Raw genomic sequence first — 19,549 nt, forward strand, 5'->3', positions numbered from 1 at the left:
CTACTATTCCTTAAAGCATAATCCTTGTTTTTACTTTGACGCTCATTTTCTATTCTTGTTTATTTGTCTTTCTTCCTTCTCTACTTTTTAACTTCCTCTACTTTTTAACTTTTTTTTTTTTTTTGTGAATTTAACTCTTCCTTTCCTTTTCTCATGTCTTTCAATTTCCCTTTTCTTAGGGTGAGATACAAACATAGAATTCGTCTATTTACCACTAAGTGGGGCATATTTCATTACTTAAGTAGTAAAAAACTATCAAAATAGTACCAAAAATTTTCCCTCCCTACTACGTTCAAATTCCTGAGCACATTATGAGGACCGTCAAATGCGTGTTGTTGTACCTTGTACTGACTTCACCAGTCTGTTATATTGCGTCATGGTTTAGTCTGAGGAAATTCCAGAATTTGAATACATTATTTACATTCATATCCCACTGTAAAATTTACAGTGAGTTAACACATAAATTAACTTTTTAATATTGCATTTTTAATTTTGTTTTGATTTTGACTGCATGGCATTTTTGCAATTTTTCACTAAATTTCATCGACTCATTATAAACAAACAACCAAACAAATTGTCTCACTCAATGCGTTCATACTTTCATAAAAGCCCGCAAAAGCATTATTACCCACATGTAATTTATAGGCTAACTTGTTAGCGATTATTGTTGAGGAGTGTTCGTTATGGCTGAGAATTTTTCATTACAACTTTATAAGCAGATTTATGTACATACATACAAATGTATGCACTTATGTATATTGTTGTTGCAGGTTGTTTCGATTTGTTGTTGTTGTCGCTTTTTGTTGCTTGTTGCTGCTGCTTTTTCTGTTTTATGAGATTTTCGTTAATATTCATTGATGTTGTAAATATTTTCAAAGCTTACAGCTGCCCTACCATTTATGCCGTGACCTTCCCCAAAAGCAGCGACTTTGCTGACAACATTTCATGGGCTGTGCAATGATTTTGTTGTTGTTGATGGTATATGAGATTTCCATATGCGATCGATAGCGCCAATATTGGCACCCCACGCCAGCTTTATTGCGAATACGGTGTATAGAGTAGTTCATTTATTGTCTTTTGAATATTTTTTGTTTTTTTTTTGCAAAATCATTAAAAATTTATTGTTTGGAAATCTGCTGCGACTTCCCAAATTTTGTACTGTAATTTTTAGGGACATTCACTAGGATTCCTTATGAGGCCTCTGGATGACTCACCTCACTTTAAGTCGTAGTAAAGTAGAGTTGGGTCACAATGACATTGACCGCGTTGAGAAATCGTATGAAATATTCAGGATCGCATCCATCATTACAGGGCACTGACCATTTGGCACACACGCAGAGACAATAGGAATACAGTTTAACGACAAGTACAGGAGCTGTAGTGTAGAGGGTTGTAAGGAGATAGACCTATTTCCTCTCCGAGTTTCCAGCCCTGGCGAACATGACAGCGACCGCCGTGGTGTCATGGAAGCGAATAAAGCAAAATCGCAATCTATAGAAACAAATTCTCGCATACGCTCAAAGTTTATTTCTACCATAAAAATTTTTTGTGCGGAAATTAATCTGATTGCGAATGCCGACCGGAGCCGTAACATTCCCATTTTTTCGATATCGAGAAAAATTTCGATAATTCTTTATCAAACCTCTTCAAACTGATGAAATCATGAATGATATATAGGTTGACCATATGATAGGAAATAGAAATTTGGAAAAATTGTGGAATATGGGCGTGGCACCGCCTACATTTAGAAGAAGAAAATTTGAAAATCTTCTAAACCATGATTCCAAAGCCTTTGAAAATATCATTTTGAAATTTTGCAGGGCGGCTGTACTTGCTATTATAAAATTTGAAAAATTGGCTGGCGACCACGCCCATTTAAAAAAAAACGATATAGAAATTTAAAGAACTAAGGTAACTCATTAACACAGATAGATAAGATGTTGGAACTCACTATGTTGGCTGACTTTTTGACTAAAAACAGGAATTTCGTGAAGTTTCGAAAAATGGGCGTGACACTGCCCACATTTAGAAGAAGAAAATTTAAAAGTCTTTAAGCGTAAATCATAACATATTGAAATTTGGCATTGAGATTGTTCTAAATGTAATATATATGTACACTGGGAATAGGTTGGCGACCACTTTGAAAAAATCGATCGGTATAGAAACTTCGAAAAATGAAAAAAATGCGATAATTCGTTTGGTAATGATAACTGATATAATGACGCATCTTGATATATGGTTGACTTTTAGACGAAAAATAGAAATTTAGTAAAATCTTGGAAAATGAACGTAGCACCGCCCACAGTGAGTGGAAGTAAATTTAAAACTTTGCAAGCCGCAAATCGAAAATCGTTTACTAAATGAACAAAATCGGTTGGCAACCACGCTCACTTATAATCCATTTCTTACTTACTTACTTACTTACACCGGTTACAAACCATTAACTAAGTTTTTATTTTTTTAAACAATTTTAAACACTAGCCGGACTACCCTGCACCCAGTGGCTTTCGCAGTATTTAATGCAGTTTTTTTTATTTTATGTGCACCTTTTAACGCCCATTTTTGACGTAATTATCGATTTGTCAGCAGTGCCATTTATGCAAAATTGTGTTGCTCACATTTGTACATTTCATTGTATGCATTGCCTCTGGCTAAATGTAGTTGTTGCATAAAATGAAAACTATTATGGTTATCATTTTCGGTTTCAGTTTAGCGCACGTGCATACCAAATGAATTCATTTAATTTCGCCCATTAATTTTTCGTCGCAATTCATATTTTAATGTGTTCAAGTTTTTTTTTATTTTATTTATTTTTTGTTGTTTTTTAATTTTTTATTGCATAAATTATTAATATAAATGAAATGAATTTGCCCTCGCTGTCCTCATAAAATATTAGAAAATAAACGCAAAAAAAAAATACACAAACAAATTGTTTCATCGCTCGCTTGATCGCTTGAACGCTTGATCGCATTTGCAAATTCCTTACCCCTCCCTCCCCTAATTTATTGACGATCGCACTGAATTGTTAATGTGTTATTTTTTGTTGTTTTATTTTTGAATTTATTTAGTTTATTTTTTTTATTACTTGTGTGCCCGTTGGTGCGTTTTTAATTTATTGCCCGCTTATTAACGGAATTGATCGTTTAATTTATGGCTGCTTTAAAGCATTTTACAGCACACTTAAGTATACATTTTTATTATAAAATATGGCCGACGGGTTGTTGTGAGTCGTGCACAGTTCGCGCACCATTTATGGAGTGAGCTTTCTATTTTTTGGTCGATTTTACAGGCAATTCTATTTGGATTCGTCGTTGATTATAATTGTGACCCATAAATTTATCTGCGTTCATAAGCAGTCACAGTGCAAGCAACAATATACATACATACATGCATAAGTAAAACGTGATATTTTGACAAATTTTATACAAAACGTTTTACGGTACATTAAATTATAAAGAAGAGTTTAAAAAAAAGGAATATGAGTGTGATTCAAATGGATACGATGAAGAAGAGACATGGAAAATTCACAAGAGTGTTCTATTCATGTAAAATTTAAATACTTGAGCTGTTTCCATGGTTTCCAATATCAAATTTTATTAAAGGACTATTAGGAGACATTTCGAATTGCCTAACAGTTTGCGAAATTATGATAATGTCACATTAGGCGGTTATTGCACATACAATAAATAAATACAAGGCGCAATAACCTCCGAAGTGATTTTAATTATGTTCAAGCATAAAAATAAATTGAGACAATTTTGATTTAAATTGAGTGGTGTTCATACAACTCAATTTAACTTACACAATAGCAATTTGACAGCTGGTGGTGTTTTGAATTTAAAATTTAATTGAAAAAAAAAAAAAAATTATTTTAACAAGTAAGGAAGGCTAAGTTCGGGTGTAGTCGAACATTAAATACTCAGCTGAGAGCTTTGGAGACAAAATAAGGGAAAATCACCATTTAGCAAAATGAACCTAGTGTAACCCTGGAATGTGTTTGTACGATATGGATATCAAATGAAAGGTGCTAATGGGTGTTTTAAAAGGGAGTGGGACTTAGTTCTATAGGTGGACGCCTTTTCGAGATATCGCCATAAGGGTGGGCCAGGGGTGACTCTTGAATGTGTTTGTACGATATGGGTATCAAATTAAAGATATTAATGAGGGTTTTAAAAGGGAGTTGCCCTGAGTTGTATATGTGAAGGCGTTTTCGAAATATCGATGAAAATGTGGACCAGGGTGACCCAGAACATCATCTGTCGGGTACCGCTAATTTATTTATATATGTAATACCACGAACAGTATTCCTGCCAGGTAGGTAGGTAGGTTGAACTGGCCGGTCCATGAGGACCTCACATAGACTGATTGAGTCCGTAGTGTTACCAGAAGTTTGTTTTAACGACCAAACTGAAAAACCCTATCAAAAACCAGGACCTATGTTATAAAATAACTCCGTCCTCTTGGCAAATACTAGAAGCTTCCTAGGACTTAAGCCACTTGCTGCTTCTAGATCTGACAGCTGTATCACTCCTAATAGCTGGAGTCTTAACTGGCAAGTGCAGGGCACGAGCACAGAACGTGCTCGATCGTTTCCTCCTCCAACCCGCACTTCCTACACCTGCTATCACTGACCAAGCCTAATTTAAAGGCATGTGACGCCAGAAGGCAGTGTCCAGTCAGAATACCCGTCATGAGTCTACAGTCCTCTCTTTTTAATGATAGAAGCAACTGTGTTAGTCTAAGGTTGTAAGACCTACACATAATCTTCGACACTTTACAGCCCCGCGCTTGAACCCACGCCTTTTCTGCTTGGTCGATCATGTGCACCTCTCGCCTTCGTTTAATCTCGTCCAATCTAATTGGGACGTCTACGGAGCAAGCTTCAAGGGATGCGCCCTTTTTAGCTAATTCGTCCGCTTTTTCATTCCCATCTATTCCCATATGCCCTGGGACCCAATATAGATGTATGCTTCTCCCTGTCCCGATTCTCTCCAGAGACTGCTTACACTCTAACACGCATTTAGATGCTGTGCTATGCGAGATTATTGCCTTAATTGCTGCTTGACTGTCAATATAAAAATTAACACGGTTGCAGCTTAAGCTATTCTCTTCCATGGTTTCTACTGCTTTGGTTACGGCTAATATTTCCGCTTGGAAAACGCTACAGTAATCCGGCAGCCTGTAGGATCTGCTTAATTCCGGATCAGCGCAGTATACCGCAGACCCTACTCCTTCCACTATTTTGGAACCATCGGTGTACACATGTATCGCCTCGTCCGCCATTTGCGCACCCTTGCGCCAACCGTCCACCTCTATTGCGGCCTTAAGATCTCCCTCAAAGTGCAGGTAGGGAATCATGTCGTTTGTTCGTCTTGTGACTGATGACGCTATACTACTATGGCCATATGGTCGGCGCTCAAGCTGCCCCGAAGCATCGAGCCTGGTTGCGGTCGTTAACGCTTTGTTGTTTGCTACCAGGTCTACAGGTGGAATGTGCAGAATGGCATACAGTGCAGCCGTCGGGGTTGTTTTCAGGGCTCCCGTAATGCAAAGCATCGATAGTCTGCATACCCCCTCTAATTTTTTGAGGTATGTTGTTTTTTGTGTGGCTTTCCACCAAACAAGAACTCCATAGTACAGAATAGGGCTTACAATCGCTGTAAAAACCCAATGAGAAAGAGAGGGCGATAGGCCCCACGTACACCCCAGCATTCTTTTACATGCATAGAGTGCCGTTGAGGCCTTCTTGACCCTCTCCTCCACGTTGAGCTTCCATGACAGCTTACTGTCTAGGATGATTCCTAGATATTTTGTGCAAGGTTTCTCCTGTAAGGTCACCGCTCCTAACTTAGGCCTGGTCCAATTTGGGACCTTGTACCTCTTTGTAAACAAGACCATATCCGTCTTCTCCGCATTGACTTTCAGCCCGACATTAGATGCCCAGGTATGAATATCCCGAAGCGCCCGATCCATCAAAGAACTAATCGTTGGAAGGCATTTTCCACTTATGACAATTGCAACGTCATCTGCGTAAGCCGTAAGTTTTACGGGTCCCTCATCGAATTGCCTGAGCAGTTGGTTGATGACCAGTGTCCACAGCAGAGGTGATAGCACCCCTCCCTGCGGCGTGCCCCTGTCCACTGATTTCGTGGCCTCGTACAATCCCCATTGTGATGTAATCTTTCTGCAATTTAACATGCAGCCGATCCATCTGATTAAGGCAGGATGTACTTTAATGTAATTAAGACCATCCATAATCGCCCATTTTGCAACATTATTGAAAGCCCCGGCAATGTCCAAGAAGACTCCTAGAGCATACTCCTTATATTCCAGGGATTTCTCTATGCTTATTACCACCCTATGCAATGCGGTGTCTACCGACTTGCCTTTGGTGTACGCATGCTGTGTTGTGGAGAGCAGCTTTTCATCCACGTTGGACTTTATGTACACATCTATCAGCCTCTCAAAGGTTTTGAGCAGAAATGATGTTAAGCTAATGGGTCTATAGTCTTTGGGATACACGTGACCGATCTTCCCCGCCTTTGGTAGAAAAGCTACACGAGCAGTTCTCCAAGAGTGCGGTACATGATTCAGTCTTATGCACCCATCGAATATTATTTTAAGCCATTCCACGACCGCCCTACTTGAGACTTGTAGCATGGCCGGGAATATACCATCTGGGCCCGGCGATTTAAACTTAGAAAACGTCTTCACTGCCCACTCGATCTTGGTATCGGTCACCAAGCCCGGCACCACTAGCTCCGTGATCGAAGTGTGAGTGATGTCTGCTGGTTCTTCTAAACCGTCTCCCGATGGGAAATGTGTATCGAGAAGCACCTCAAGGGATTCCTCACTATCACGTGACCATTCCCCGTTCTCTTTCTTTATTAGTCTCTGGACTATGTTTCCCTTTGCTAGGACTTTTTTCAACCGTGCTGTTTCACTGGAGCACTCTATGTCCGTACAGAAACTTTTCCATGAGTTTCTCTTCGCCCTGGTAATTTCACGCTTGTATTCCTGCCAAGATTCCAAGGTCTTTTGATTTCGCCCTGCAGAACTTTTTCAGTTTCTTCTACTTAATATGGTAGCTGTCACACCCATTTTAAAAAGTTTTTTATAAAGTTATATTTTGCGTCAATAAACCAATCCAATTACCATGTTTCATCCTTTTTTCATATTTGGTATAGAAGTATGGAATTTTTTCATTTTTCGTAATTTTCGATATCGGCAAAGTGGGCGTGGTCATAGTCGGATTTCGGCCATTTTTTTATACCAAGATAAAGTGAGTTCAGATAAGTACGTGAACTAAGCTTAGTAAAGATATATCGATTTTTGCTCAAGTTATCGTGTTAACGGCCGAGCGGAAGGACAGAAGATCGACTGTGTATAAAAACTGGTCGTGGCTTCAACCGATTTCGCCCATTTTTACAGAAAACAGTTATCGTCATAGAATCTATGCACCTACCAAATTTCACAAGGATTGGTAAATGTTTGTTTGACTTATGGCCTTAAAAGAATTCTAGACGAATTAAAAGAAAAAATGCGGAGCCACGTCCAATTTGAAATTTTCTTTTATTTTTGTACTTTTCTGCACCATATCATTTCTGGAGTTGAATGTTGACATAATTTACTTGTATACTGTAATTATATTAAATTTTTTGTTAAAATTTGACTTAAAAAATAAAATTTTTTTAAAGTGGGCGTGTTCGTCGTCCGATTTTGCTTAATTTTTATTTAGCACACATATAGTAATAGGAGTAAAGTGCCTGCGGAATTTCATCATGACATCTTCAACGACTGCCAAATTACAGCTTGAAAAACTTTTAAATTACCTTCTTTTAAAAGTGGGCGGTGCCACGCCCATTGTCCAAAATTTTTCTAATTTTCTATTTTGCGTCATAAGGTCAACGCACCTACCAAGTTTAATCGCTTTATCCGTCTTTGGTAATGAATTATCGCACTTTTTCGGTTTTTCGAAATTTGCGATATCGAAAAAGTGGGCGTGGTTGTAGTCCGATTTCGTTCATTTTAAATAGCGATCTGAGAACCTACATACCAATTTTCGTCAAGATACCTCAAAATTTACTCAAGTTATCGTGTTTACGGTCATACGGTTGGACGGACGGACGGACGGACATGGCTAAATGAATTTCTTTTTTCGCCCACATCATTTTGATATATAGAAGTCTATATCTATCTCGATTAGTTTATGCCGTTACGGATTACCGTTATGCGAACAAAGTTAATATACTCTGTGAGCTCTGCTCAGCTGAGTATAAAAAACTGGGAAAATTCTAAACCTGTATTGTTATTTAAAGCCATAGAATCATGTTTGGATTCACGGTTGGCTTTTAAAATTTCAAATTTACTCACCATTTACGTTGTTCGCCATCACTTTTAACAAAATATTGATTTATTTTATTTTTATTTCACGTTTTGTTACTTGACATGAACACACTTGACAAGGTTGCATTTGCAGTTTGAAACAATTTATTACGCCTTTCTTTTTGAAATTGGCAATTTATTTATATGATAAATTGTGTAATAAATTGCCCAAATGGTATAAATTGCCAATTTGGAGTGTGTTTGTACATAGAATTATTAGGCTGAGCTTCTCTTCCAAATTGCGTCGTGAACCTTTTATTTTTTTCTACGAATTGGCGGCACGGAACCTATATGTTTTACGCGGACTCCGGCCGGCATATGCAAGGCGTATAAGTTTTCATTGAGAAATATACTCGGAGGTTTTGCCAAATCACTGCGGACGGAGGAGTCCGCTTTGAGAGGTAGGCTGAGCGCGCTACCACCACACCGCGACTGACGCCTTGCACATAATCCAATATGCATGCGAAGACAATGAGTTCAGGCCTATCCAATGGTATACAAAACCGTTAAAAAAGTTCAATTTCAAATCCATTTAGCAAAATGTCAAATAGGTGGACTTATCAATGATTATGACTTGTATGCCTCATGAGTAATGACAATTGTTATGTATATGTGAAGCACAATACCCAAGCTGTGAGACGATTCCGTGTAGAGTCAAAAATTGTTTCGAATATATCACTCCCCGTCCACATCCCTGAAAAAGGGATACTTGAATTTGATTAAAATAAGAAATTCGCTACGTATAAATAAAAAAAAATAAATGTAAGGCGCGATAACCTCCGAAGAGATCTAAGGCCGAGCTTCTCTTCCAATTTGCGTCGTCCTCCTCTTGATTTTCCCTACAAATTGGCCGGACGGGACCTACATGCTTTATGCCGACTCCGAACGGCATCTGCAAGGCAGATGAGTTTTCACTGAGAGCTTTTCATGGCAGAAATACACCCGGAGCGCTTGCCAAACACTGCCGAGGGGCGACCCCGCTTAGAAAAATTTTCTTCTAATTGAAAAATCTTATTTCTAAAATTTTGATGTTGCTTTGCCCGGGACTTGAACCCAGGGCATACGGTGTGATAGGCGTAGCACGCTACCATCACACCACGGTGGCCGCCACGGTGGCTTATTGCTGTTGCTATTCCTATTATAACTCCTATTGCTATTCCGATTTCAATTTCAATTTTTATTCCTATTCCTACTCTTTATCCTATTAATACTCCTATTTCTACTCGTAATCGTATTCCTATTGCCATTCATTTTCTAACTCCTATTCCTACGCCTGTTGCTTTATAATTCCCATTGCTATTCCTATTCGTAACCTTCTTCCTTTTCTTATATTTATTGCTATTACTATTCATATTATAACTCCTTTTGCTATTCCTATTTCTATTCCTATTCCCATTCCTATGCCTGTTTCTACTCCTATTCCTATTCCTACAACTATTCCTATTCCTACTTTTTATCCTATTCCTATTCCCCATTTCTATATATATTCCTACTCCTATTCCTATTCATACTCCTATTCCTTTTCGTAATCCTATTCCTTCTGTCATTCGTTTTCTTATTCCTATTACTATTATAATCCCTATTGCTATTCCTATTTCTATTCCTATTCCTTTCATATTCCTATCCCAATTCCCATTCCAATTCCTCTTCCTATTCCTCTCTTGGACCGATCTCGTGTGTATATTAATTTGTTTATTTTTCTGCCTTTTTCGTTCTTACAACCTTGGTATATAACTTTATTTTCACAAAAGTTTAAAAAATTCTGACCGAAAGTAAAGTTTCAACCCCCAAAAGCAAAATTTTTTAAATAAGTATAATTAGTCTGCTGAAACGTAAGACCTGGAAAGAAATTTTTATGGCTCAACTATATGGTTAGATCATCCCAAAAGCTGATTTTATTTTTTTCATATCAGTGTAGTAGCGATTGTCAAAAGGAAATTCAAAATGAAACCAACATATTGACAACATTACATTACAACAAACAAAAACTGCTAAGTTTTATGTTTTCATTACATTCCATTCGCCTAACACCAACATGCAGATTTTGACAATCTGAACAAAGGTATGTTGTTGCTGTAGAGATGACCCAACAATATAGTTGAGCCATGGAATTTTTAAACAAGATTTCCAAAAATTATTTTGCTTGTTATTGCTATCATATATAAGCGTTATGTCGGGGCGTATGAGTAACCTGTTGGTATGGATCTAAAAAAATGGTTTTCCTTTTAAGTAAGAAGTGAGTCACCACTTGCTTAGTTATTCGGTTTTTAAAGTAGAAAAGTGTAATCAACCAGAAATTAGCATATATAAATTTGTAACCTCACTTTTTTCTTTTATATTTTCAGGTGAGTCTTGTGATATAAAGTTGAAGTCCTCAAAATGGTATTTGGTAAGATATTCATTACAGTTACAAAACATTAGTTAATGTACAATGTACATATGTTTTTTAAAGAATCGACTTTTCTTGATATATGTTCAAAAGTACATACAGATATACATATGCGTAGCGGACTCACCTTCTTCATAACATCGCCATTCAAAAATCGTATGCAAATGTTTCATCTGATTGTCGCATTTCGTGAAAGTGCGAAGTGACATATGTCAAACTTGACTTGACGCTGATTGTCATTTTAAAACGAACGCATTTCCAATTTCAATCAAAAAACATGTTCGCATAACACTGATGAGAAAGGTAAATCAAGGAGTGTCACTGCTGCGCACTCTCATATACTGAAAGTAATATAAAGGCTGTCATACAATGTTGACATTTTCAGCAGGTCATCAATGTATGTTTGATTGAGAATTGTTGATAGAGAGCAGGATCTGATATACACAATAGTTTAAGGGCAATCATAGAATTAGTTATACTGATGGCCGTTAGTGAATTTCCGAATTGTGTGTTCCAATTTTTTAAAATGAAAGTGGAAAGCTTCTTGTAGGAATCCTGTAGGGTGCCTAGACAAGCTTTATCTCGTATTATTGCTACAGAACTGAGAGTACTAAGAGAAGCAGACACGATTTCTCAACGAACCATTCACATAATCCTAGCAGGAAGCCTAGAAGGTCCCAGAGTGAATTCTGGTGGAAAAAATGGGACTGTTTGAAAATAAGTGTCAATAGCTTTTTTAACAAGGACTTTTCAAATTCCTCGAAAAAAGAATCTTTCCAGGTAAATTAAACTAGTTTTGATTCCGAAGGGCAAATAAAAATCCAGCTACAGTCTTTCTGACAGTGCGTAATAGGCAGTGCTAAATTAACGAAAGCCATTTTAAAGCAACGTCTCATGACAGCCATAGAATATGTATATGCAAGGATTGCCTCATCGCCAGCTTGTTTTCCGGAGAGAACACCTCATAATAAATGTCATGTCAGCCAAAGAAGCCGAGATTGACACCGTTCACTAATACTGTTATTGATCATATTGGATTTTTAAAATGCTTTTTGCACACCCACTAGGGACTTCACTCTGGAAGCACTAGAAATAGGTAAAGAATACGAGCAAAGCTCCCCAAGCTGCAGTGTTTGACAGATTTCTGAAATACTTCACAGAATAGTCTTCTTCGATTGCACATGCTAGGAAAACGCATGATCTAGAAGGAAAAATTTAAATAAGTTATAAGCTATAGTCACATTGTACAATTGTGATTTTTGAAAAGGGAATTAATTAATCAATTAAATACAATTGTTAAAATAAACACAAATACGCCCCGAAAATGTATAGAAGGCATTTTATGCACGTCTAGTTGAAAAAAAAAATATAATTACAAAACATAGAGCAATTGGCTATGAGTAGCAGGCTGACTTCCCTTGTTTTAACTTATCCTCTTTGGGATCACTTTCATTTGAAAAATGTTATAATGAAGCTAGTCAAATCAACAAATCAGGTTTGTTGTTCTTGAATTTACAGTTATTCATTTAAATTGATCGCATCATGGTTAGTGCAACCGTTTTTCTATTGAGAGAACAAATTTGGTTTGGCCAATTCAAAAGAAAAGAAATTGTTGGTCTCAAGTTAACAATATTCTGTAAAATTGACAGATTCTCAAATCAATCTTACCGATTTTTCTGTTGATATAGAAATCTCTGTAAAATCAACTGCCACTGTTATATTTTAACAGTTTTCATGGCATTGTAACGAATTTTGGGAAATTCCTGATAATTATACATCTTCAGCTAACGTCCGAATCGCTGAAATATCGAACAAATAACTCCAATATTCAGTATTGCAAAATGATCTTTATTTAGACTACTTTGGGAGTAGTATTTCACAATTATACTTCACAACTAATAGCGTGTTTAAATCAAAACGGATTAGTTATTCCTCAACTTGCGCTGCCTTTATACTCTCTGTTGCTTCGTTCGCATATTTCTCCTATGATCTAGACTTTTCACGAAGATGGAACAGTTGCATCGCATACTTAGTTATTCAGCTATATGCGTGTGTATTTGTGAATGAGAAGCTCGTCTCTTAACTGATGACTACATATGTGTATATGAGATCGTTTCTTTGCTTTAAGCTGCTGGTTATGTGTGTGGAATGTTCTTCGTTGCCTTGTACATAATTGTCGCTGCTTGCTGTTTTTTGTTGTTGTGATTATTTACTAACCGCATAGTGATGTAAACATTCGCCATAGTATTTTAAGGGTGACTAACAATTGTTGGTCAGCTCAACAAAGCTTATTGGCCACCGTGATGTGATGCTAGCATGCTACGCCCACGACGCCGAAGCCTAGGATTAAGTCCTGGAAAAAGTAGCATGAAAATGTTTAGAAAACAATTTGTTGTTTGTATTTTTTAACAGAGCTGTTCTTACATTTTATAAACTTTTGTTTGTTGATTTGACCGTGAAGTCAGTTAATTCAGAATCAACAATTTGTGCAAATTTCACTCAACAGCTATTTGTGATAACCCATAATTCGGTTGATTTCACCATTTTTTTTTTCTTTCAGTTTAAAAACTTATGAGAGAGCTGAGAACAACCAACAGGGCGGCATTATTTTCAGAAAAGAAAACGCTACAAAATTTGTGTAGTCATTTTCTTTGACTCTTTGCTCAGCTGTCAGTCTGTCTGTCACTTAGATAGTCAGTCTAACAGTACGTCACTCAAACAAAATAGTGCTACATATGACTGTCATGTCAAATTTTAAGCAATAAAACACTGACATAACGCTTGACGTATATCTAATCTAACTCTTTGTAACAAATGAAATACGGGACAAAAGTGTTTTTAAAAATAGAAAATTTTCAAAAATACCGCAACATAGTAAATACATAAAGAGTAAAATATATATAACAACAAAATATTAACGTCAACAAGGATAATCAGAAAAAATGTCAGAAAACTGAAAAGGACATGTAACACACAAAAGGTAAAGAACGAAAAGGCGGACACAAGTTTAGATGAAGTAGCCCATGCTTTGAGTTTAGTTTTTTTTTGAATTGAGTTAACTTTATGGGTTGGGGTTAGGTGAAGTGAACGGAACTGCACAGTGCTGGTGTGAGTTGACGCGGATTCACGACATCTTTTGTGCTGTTGACAGCAGTAGCGGCATGTTGCGAAATACACAAAATAATAAAGATACAATACCAACAATGCTTATTCATATCTTAAATTCTCCAAAGAAAAATAAAGAACAAAAATGTAACAAAAATAAAGCAAGAGCTAGTATATGTTAACAACAAAAATAAAACTAAATAAATATCTAGTGCCAACAATGAGTTAAACAAATACGTGTACATAAAATGAATTGTAACAATATGTTTAGAAACAAGTAAGGAAGGCTAAGCTCGGGTGTAACCGAACATTACATACCCAGCTGAGAGCTTTGGAGACAAAATAAGGGAAAATCACCATGTAGGAAAATGAACCTTGGGTAACACTGGATGAGTTTGTATGACATGGGTATCAAATAGAAGGTATTAAAGAGTATTTTAAAAGGCAGTGGGTCTTAGTTCTATAGGTGGACGCCTTCTCCAGATATCGCCACAAAGGTGGACCAGGGGTGACCCTATAATGTGTTTGTACGATATGGGTATGAAATGAATGGTGTTAATGAGTATTTTAAAAGGGAGTGGGTCTTAGTTCTATAGGTGGCGCCTCCTCCAGCTATCGCCACAAAGGTGGACCAGGGGTGACTCTAGAATGTGTTTGTACGATGTGGGTATTAAATGAAAGGTGTTAGTGAGTATTTTAAAAGGGAGTGGGCCTAAGTTCTATAGGCGGACGCCTTTTCGAGATAACGCCAAAAATGTGAACCAGGGGTGACCCTAGAATGTGTTTGTACGATATGGGTATCAAATTAAAGGTATTAATGAGGGTTTTAAAAGGGAGTGGCCCTTAGTTATATATGTAAAGGCGTTTTCCAGATATCGACCAAAATGTGGACCAGGGTGACTCAGAACATCATCTGTAGGGTACCGCTAATTTATTTATATATGTAATACCACGAACAGTATTCCTGCCAAGATTCCAAGGGCTTTGATTGCAAGGGCTGCAGAACTTTTTCATTTTCTTCTACTTAATACGGTACATGTCACACCCATTTTACAAAGTTTTTTCTAAAGTTATATTTTGCGTCAATAAACCAATCCAATTACCATGTTTCATCCCTTTTTTCGTATTTGGTATAGAATTATGGCATTTTTTTCTTTTTTCGTAATTTTCAATATCAACAAGTAAGGAAGGCTATGTTCGGGTGTAACCGAACATTACATACTCAGTTGAGAGCTATGGAGACAAGATAAGGAAAATCACCATGTAGGAAAATGAACCTAGGGTAACCCTGGAATGTGGTTGTATGACATGTGTATCAAATGGAAGGTATTAAAGAGTATTTTAAGAGAGAGTAGGCCATAGTTCTATGGATGGACGCCATTTAGGGATATCGCCATAAAGGTGGACCAGGGCTGACTCTAGAATGTGTTTGTACGATATGGGTATCAAATGAAAGGTGATAATGAGTACTTTAAAAGGGAATGGGCTTTAGTTCTATAGGTGAACGCCTTTTCGAGAAATCGCCATAAAGGTGGACCAGGGGTGACTCTAGAATATGTTTGTACGATATGGGTATCAAATGAAAGCTGTTAATGAATATTTTGAAAAGCAGTGATCCTTAGTTCCATAGGTGGACGCCGTTTCGAGATATCGCCATAAAGGTGGACCAGGGGTGTCTCTAGTTGTACGATATGGGAATCAAATGAAAGGTGTTACTGAGCATTTTAAGAGGGAGTGGGCATTAGGTCTATAGGTGCACGCCTTTTCGAAATGTCGCCATTAGGGTGGGCCAGGGGTGACTCTAGAATGTGTTTGTATGATATCGGTATCAAATGAAAGATGGTAATGAGTATTTTAAAAGGGAGTAATCCTTAGTTCTATAGGTGGACGCCTTTTCGAGATATCGCCATAAAGGTGGACCAATGGTGACTCTAGAATGTTTGTACGATATGGGTATCAAACGAAAGGTGCTACTGAGCATTTTAAGAGGAAGTGGGCATGAGGTCTATGGTGGACGCCTTTTCGAGGTATCGTCATTAGGGTGGGCCAGGGGTGACTCTAGAATGTGTTTGTACGATATGGGTATCAAACGAAAGGTGTTACTGATCATTTTAAGATGGAGTGGGCATTAGGTCTATAGGTGGACGCCTTTTCGAGATATTGCCATTAGGGTGAGCCAGGGGTGACTCTAGAATGTTTGTACGATATGGGTATCAAACGAAAGGTGTTACTGAGCATTTTAAGAGGGAGTGGGCATTAGGTCTATAGGTGGACGCCTTTTCGAGATATCGCCATTAGGGTGGGAAAGGGGTGACTCTAGAATGTTTTTGTACGATATGGGTATCAAATGAAAGGTGGTAATGAGTATTTTAAAAGGGAGTAATCCTTAGTTCTATAGGTGGACGGCTTTTCGAGATATCGCCATAAACGTGGACCAAGGGTGACTCTAGAATGTTTGTACGATATGGATATCAAACGAAAGGTGTTACTGAGCATTTTAAGAGGGAGTGGGCATTAGGTCTATAGGTGGACGCCTTTTCGAGATATCGCCATTAGGGTGGGCCAGGGGTGACTCTAGAATGTTTGTACGATATGGGTATCAAACGAAAGGTGTTACTGAGCATTTTAAGAGGGAGTGGGCATTAGGTCTATAGGTGGACGCCTTTTCGAGATATCGCCATTAGGGTGGGCCAGGGTGACTCTAGAATGTGTTTGTACGATATGGGTATCAAATGAAAGGTGGTAATGAGTATTTTAAAAGGGAGTAATCCTTAGTCCTATAGGTGGACGCCTTTTCGAGATATCGCCATAAAGGTGGACCAAGGGTGACTCTACAATGTTTGTACGATATGGGTATCAAACGAAAGGTGTTACTGAGCATTTTAAGAGGGAGTGGGCATTAGGTCTATATGTGGACGCCTTTTCGAGATATCGCCATTAGGGTGGGCCAGGGGTGACTCTAGAATGTTTGTACGATATGGGTATCAAACGAAAGGTGTTACTGAGCATTTTAAGAGGGAGTGGGCATTAGGTCTATAGGTGGACGCCTTTTCGAGATATCGCCATTAGGGTGGGCCAGGGGTGACTCTAGAACAGGGATGCACCTTAACGTTAAGCTAATCGTTTATCAAAAAATTTCCACCGTTTCCGTTGAAACACTTCGAAATATTATCGATAAAGAAATTATCAAGATAAATTGTATCTCGTTTTTAACCGAAACGAAAAGCTTTCGTTAACGTTAAAAACGTTAACGAAAACGTGATACTTTATGTTTGAATTGTGCTGGCAATGCTATAGCCATGGTGAAGCCGTAAGGTGGCAACAACGAGCGCACATACACACACAAACTCTATGTAATTTGTTTGTGTAATTCGTTGGTGGTAATGTCAAAAATACTCTGAGAAATGATCGTACTGTCAAAATTCATGAGAAAAGTTGCAATCAGCTTGGATAATGCTTTCACCTTTAATGACTCCGCCATCAATCAGCTTTGCCAGCATAGTTTGAAATCAATAATCAACATAAACGATTTGATTTCGTTTTGATATGGCAGAAAACGAAACGAAATCATTTCGTTAATTTGACGATCTTAACGTTAATAAACGAAACGAAATGACTTCGTTTCGTTTATTAACGTTGATTATCGTAACGAAATGATATCGTTTCGTTGGTTAAGCATGCCTGCTCTAGAATGTTTGTACGATATGGGTATCAAACGAAAGGTGTTACTGAGCATTTTAAGAAGGAGTGGACATTAGGTATATAGGTGGTCGCCTTTTCGAGATATCGCCATTAGGGTGGGCCAGGGGTGACTCTAGAATGTTTGTACGATATGGGTATCAAACGAAAGGTGTTACTGAGCATTTTAAGAGGGAGTGGGCATTAGGTCTATAGGTGGACGCCTTTTCGAGATATCGCCATTAGGGTGGGCCAGGGTGATTCTAGAATGTGTTTGTACGATATGGATATCAAATTAAAAGTATTAATGAGGGTCTTAAAAGCGAGTGGCCCTTAGATGTATATGTGAAGGCGTTCTCGCGATATCGACCAAAATGTGGACCAGGTGATCCAGAAAATCATCTGTCGGGTACTGCTAATTTATTTATATATGCAATACCACTAACAGTATTCCTGCCAAGATTCCAAGGGCTGTTGATTTCGCCTTGTAGAACTTTTTCATTTTCTTCTACTTAATATGGTAGATGTCACACCCATTTTACAAAGTTTTTTCCAAAGTTATATTTTGCGTCAATAAACCAATCCAGTTACCATGTTTCATCTCTTTTTTCGTAGTTGGTATAGAATTATGGCATTTTTTTCATTTTTCGTAATTTTCGATATCGATAAAGTGGGCGTGGTTATGGTCGCATTTCGGCAATTTTTTATACCAAGATAAAGTGAGTTCAGAAAGGTACGTGGGCTAAGTTTAGTAAAGATATATCGGTTTTTGCTCAAGTTATTGTGTTAACGGCCGAGCGGAAGGACAGACGGTGGACTGTGTATAAAAACTGGGCGTGGCTTCCACCGATTTCGCCCATTTTCACAGAGAACAGATACCGTCACAGAATCTATGCTCCTACCAAATTTAAGAAGGATTGGTAAATTTTTGTTCGACTTATGGCATTAAAAGTATTCTAGACAAACTAAATGAAAATGGGCGGAGCCACACCCATTTTGAAATTTTCTTTTATTTTTGGATTTTGTTGCATCATATCATTACTGGAGTTGAATTTTGACTTAATTTACTTATATACAGTAAAGATATTAACTTTTTTGTTAAAATTTGAATTAAAAAAAATTTTTTTTTAAAAAGTGGGCGTGTTCTTCATCCAATTTTGCTAATTTTTATTTAGCGCATATATAGTGATAGTAGTAACGTTCCTGCCAAATTTCATCATGATATCTTCAACGACTGCCAAATTACAGCTTGCAAAACTTTTAAATTACCTTCTTGTAAAAGTGGGCGGTGCCACGCCCATTGTCCAAAATCTTACTAGTTTTCTATTCTGCGTCATAACTTCAACCCATCTACCAAGTTTCATCGCTTTAACCGCCTTTGGCAATGAATTATCGCATTTTTTCGGTTTTTCGAAATTTTCGATATCGAAAAAGTCTGCGTGGTTATAGTCCGATATCGTTCATTTTAAATAGCGATCTGAGATGAGTGTTCAGGAACCTACATACCAAATTTCATCAAGATACCTCAAAATTTACTCAAGTTATCGTGTTAACGGACGGACGGACGGACGGACGGACGGACGGACGGACGGACGGACATGGCTCAATCAAATTTTTTTTCGATCCTGATTATTTTGATATATGGAAGTCTATATCTATCTCGATTCCTTTATATATGTACAACCAACCGTTATCCAATCAAACTTAATATACTCTGTGAGCTCTGCTCAACTGAGTATAAAAAAGTGGGCGTAGTCATAGTCGGCCATTTTTTATACCAAGATAAAGTGAGTTCAGATAAGTACGTAAACTAAGCTTAGTAAAGATATATGGATTTTTTCTCAAGTTATCGTGTTAACGGCCGAGCGGAAGGACAGACGGTCGACTGTGTATATATGGGCGCGGCTTCAACCAATTTCGCCCATTTTCAAAGAAAACAGTTATCATCATAGAATCTATGCCCCTACCAAATTTCACAAGTATTGGTAAATT

General features: G+C 37.7%; 1 protein-coding gene across 10 annotated transcripts in view; it reads left to right on the forward strand.

Annotated features, from left to right (window-relative positions):
- Positions 1 to 19,549, forward strand: part of elB (elbow B) — a 296,956-nt gene that overhangs the window by 85,907 nt on the left and 191,500 nt on the right. For 8 of the 10 annotated variants that reach the window (XR_010949502.1, XR_010949508.1, XR_010949506.1 and 5 more), the window contains exon 3: positions 10,731 to 10,774. The exons of the other annotated variants lie outside the window; for them this stretch is intronic. The gene's annotated coding sequence lies outside the window, so the exon portion shown is untranslated. The remainder of the gene's footprint in view (positions 1 to 10,730; positions 10,775 to 19,549) is intronic. 10 annotated transcript variants of the gene reach the window in all.

Source organism: Eurosta solidaginis, chromosome 2 (genome assembly GCF_040869045.1).
Source record: "Eurosta solidaginis isolate ZX-2024a chromosome 2, ASM4086904v1, whole genome shotgun sequence".
Taxonomy (NCBI): domain Eukaryota; kingdom Metazoa; phylum Arthropoda; class Insecta; order Diptera; family Tephritidae; genus Eurosta; species Eurosta solidaginis.